Below are 4,317 nucleotides of genomic sequence, written 5' to 3' on the forward strand. Positions count from 1 at the left end.
CAGTGAATCAATAAAAAGGGGGGGAGTGATTACAGGGAAAGTTAATTAATTAAAGAAATAAAAGCACTCAAGAGAGTGAGAGAATAGATCTTCCACAGGAAGGTGTCTAGTGGCACAGGACACCATGGAGCATGGTGGAGAGGGGTAACTGAAGCCATTGCCTAGAGGAGAGAAATGGGGACCAGTTTTCCTGAGGACGGTCCCTGGGTGTGCCGCATAGGGCAGATGGCCTTAAGGGGAAACGGAGCTGGGCCTGGGAAGGTGGGCATGCTTAGGGGCTAGTGGGCTGTGCACAAAAGCCCAGGGAGAGGCGAAAGCAGTTGTGAGTTCCTTTTAATAGAGTTTATACTTTCACTGATCTACAGGAAATTCCCAAATTATTGCGAAGCCCTTTTCTGTTCCATAATATTTATTTCTCTTGTCCTGAGTTCATATCAGTTGACTTTCTTGATGTCTGTTTTAGCAGCATTTCCTCATATATTCTAGATTTTTTTGTTTGCATGTTTATTTGTTACTTTGGCAGGGGGATCAGGAGAGTGGACCATACCTGACAGTGCTCAGGGGCTATTCCTGCTGGTGCCCAGGAGACCATGTGCAGTGGCAGGGGTCAAACTGGGGCTGACCACATGCAAGGCTAGTGCCTTACCCCCTGTGCTATCTCTTCATCTCTTGTTTGTATACCCATTTGGAGGGCCCCTTACCTGGTTTTCCTTTTTATTTGTTTTCCCTTGCATTAAGACTTGGTCTGTTGAGTGATTTGTTAGTTGTTCCCATTAGCAGCAAAAAATTGAAAGCAAGCTGCATGTACACCAATTTCCTGTGTTTGTTATTCCATATTCTATTGAATGACCATTATTTGTGGGAAATAAAGCCACTGCCATCTCTCAAAATGAACCTGTGTCACCTCTTGTGATGTGATTTTGCATGAACTCAGACTTCTCTTTTTTTCTGGGTCCCTTTTTTCTCTTTCCAGGAGCAACAGTGCACAGACTGCATGAAAATTTTTGTGAACTTGACCCTGATCAAAGTTCGGTGCAGGGAAATGAACCTCTTCCTTTATCTATCTACTTCTTCTGTATAAAGCAATCTAGAATGTTTCCTTCATTTTCCTTGGGAGACAGAGGAAACCTTTCTTCAGTGAAAGAAAGAACCAAAGCCAAAATGTGGAGAGAAGCAGAACCTAGACAAGGTGAGAGGAATTCATGACTTGCTATTTTCCTCAGTAACTTCTTATCTGCCTTTTCTGAGTTTTGATAGTCTAACTCTGTTTTCAAGAACACACCTCCATATCCATGGACTACTGCTCTCATACATTTTATCCAATGTGTTTCTGATAGTTGCAATTAAAAGGGGTATGATGATCTGTATTTTAGGCATCCCTTGACCTAGTGTGCTTGTGATTCTTGTGCCAAGCACACCTGCTCCCACATGCTAAAAGTGCCTATTCTCTGAAATCTTGTTTTCACGTAGCAATCTTGGCTCTCATATGCACTGAGAATGTTTGGACACCGTAAGTAAAAAAAAAACAAGCAGGAAGATAGGGCTTGCAGAAAATGGAGCCACTTGTCTATAGTGTCATGGCTTTGATATCTTACAGGATGTGGCAAAGCAGGGTGAGTGAGTATCTAAGAACTGCAGCTTATAGAAGCAATACCTGATATCTCCAGCATGAAGCACTGGTTGGAGGTAGGTGCTTCCTTCTCCAGGGATTTCCTGAAAAAATTCAGTACAGCAGGTAGGACTTTTGCCTTGCATGCTGCCAACCCAGGTTTGATCCCCAGGACACCACATGGTTCCCTGAGCCTGTCAGGAGTGATTCCTAAGTACAGAGCCAGAAGTAAGCCCTGAACATGGCTGGGTGTGCCCCCTCCCCACCAAAGTAAAAAGATAAAAGGAAACATGTTGGTTTCTTTTGTTTCCTTGATCAAGTTGCTTAAGCAAATCCACCATGACCTCACTTCCACTTAAAATTTGATTCTACCTTCACTAGAGCTCTTCTTCAGTTAGCCTGTTTTGTTCTTCTCTGTTCAGTAAAGTCTTTCTTGTATGTTAAGAGCTTAGGAAAGATTTACTTGCCTTAATCACATGATTTTCAAAATGTTAATTATGTATTACTCATACAGTCTGAACTTTTGATGCTCATGTCATTTTACTTGACTGGGAAGAAGGTACTTGTAATGGTTACATAATCCTCAGATTGCTGACAGGGAATTCTATTACCATAATATACTTAATTTGGAAGGGAGGTGTCTTTATTTTTAATGCTTTTAAAACAAAATTTAGATTAAAATAAACTATACAGAATTGATTTCCTTCACCAAAAATGACAACAATATTTTCATATTATTCCTGGACCATTTTTAATGTTTTATCATGATGAAATAAAAATACTTTGGGTATTTTTTCTTTAATCATCATTTTTCTATTATCTGAACTTAATGTTTACTCCTGTAGAGAAACATCATTGATAGACTGAAGTAACATTGACAGTCTAAACGGAAAGCAAAATTTCTTTGTTTAAGATGAATGGAGTTGGAGAGTGTGGCCAGGCGGCTCGGACCGAGCAGGGCTTTCCTTGCCAGTGGATTGAGTAGGTAACACTGCCAGTCTCTTCTCTTCACCATGGCTTCTTCTGATATCCAGGTGAAAGAATTGGAGAAACGTGCCTCCGGCCAGGCTTTTGAACTGATTCTAAGCCCTCAATCAAAAGAATCTGTCCCTGAATTCCCCCTGTACCCCCAAAGAAGAAGGATCTTTCTCTGGAAGAAATCCAGAAGAAATTAGAAGCTGCAGAAGAAAGATTCAGGTCCCATGAAGCTGAAGTCTTGAAGCAGCTTGCTGAGAAGCAAGAGCATGAGAAAGAAGTGCTTCAGAAAGCGATAGAAGAGAACAACAACTTCAGTAAAATGGCAGAAGAAAAACTGACCCACAAAATGGAAGCCAATATAGAAAACCAAGAGGCACAGATGGCTGCCAAATTGGAGCGTTTGCGAGAGAAGGACAAGCATGTTGAAGAAGTGCGGAAGAACAAAGAATCCAAAGATCCTGCTGATGAGACTGAAGCTGACTAATTTGTTCTGAAAACTGACTTCTCCCCCTCCCCTTCCTAAATATCCAAAGACTGTACTGGCGAGTGTCACTTTATTTTTTCCCTCCTGACAAATATTCTAGAAGCTGATGTAGGACTGTATAGGTAGATCAGACTGTATGATGTTGTTTTAGGGGCTAAGGGGAGAAACAAAAAGTGTTTTACTCTTTTTCTAAAGTGTTGAAGTCTTATCAACCAAACATGATTGTCACCCATTGCCTCTTTTGCAAACCACAACACCCAATAAGAGAGAGAGAACAAAAGGGAATGCCCTGCCACAAAGACAGGGTGTGATGGGGGGATAGGGGGTGGGGATACTGGGATCCGTGGTGGTGGGAAATGGGCACTGGTGGAGGGATGGGTATTTCATCATTGTATAATTGAAACCCAAGCACAAAAATTTGTTAGTCTACAACTGTACCTCATGATGTCTCACTAATAAAAATAAAAATAAATAAATAAATAAAATAAAGTGTTGAAGTTTTTCTAATGTAGCATTTTTCTTGTTGCATCTTTTCTACTTTATGGGCTGGAGCGATAGCACAGCGGTAGGGCGTTTGCCTTGCACCCAGCCAACATGGCTGACTCAAATTCGATTCCTCCGCCCCTCTCGGAGAGCCTGGCAAGCTACCCATGACGTACTTGATATGCCAAACACAGTAACAACAAGTCTCATGATGGAGACGTCACTTGGGCCCGCTCAAGCAAATCGATGAACAACGGGAAGGACCGTGACCATGATCTTTTCTACTTCAGTACACCTGGTGTATGAGTTAATGGCTAGTACTGTATTGGCCCTGTGAAAACACGTTTGTGAAGAGTATATAGTGGCTTCTTTCAAACTGTTATTAGATGCTGAATATCTGTTCACTTTTAAATCCCAATTTCGTCCCAATCTTACCAGATGCTACTGTACTTGAATGGTTATAATAAAGCTGCACAGTGCTGTTGGCGGTGAAAAAAATAGATGAATGGAGTTGGGATTCTTTTTGTCAAAGTAAAAAATAGGCTTCCATTTTACCGCCCCCCCCCCTTAAATTTTAGTTTCAAAAGGATTCACAATTCCAAACTCATAGTGAAATTAATTGTTCAGGTATGCTACCATTTCTTCATAGTTATATATGATAGTTATATATTTCTTCATAGTTATATATATTATCATCAAAGAGACTGAAATAACATTTGACAGATCTTTCTTTCTTATATACACTACAAGCACTCCTAAAATA

The 4,317-nt window shown here is 40.8% G+C and overlaps 1 pseudogene; it reads left to right on the forward strand.

The window, feature by feature from the left end:
• The first annotated feature begins 2,607 nt into the window (after nt 1-2,607).
• LOC130039350 (stathmin-like) lies at nt 2,608-3,124 on the forward strand (annotated as a pseudogene).
• Nucleotides 3,125-4,317: the final 1,193 nt, after the last annotated feature.

This window comes from Sorex fumeus, unplaced genomic scaffold (assembly GCF_029834395.1).
Source record: "Sorex fumeus unplaced genomic scaffold, SorFum_2.1 ptg000086l, whole genome shotgun sequence".
In the NCBI taxonomy this organism is placed as follows: Eukaryota; Metazoa; Chordata; class Mammalia; order Eulipotyphla; family Soricidae; genus Sorex; species Sorex fumeus.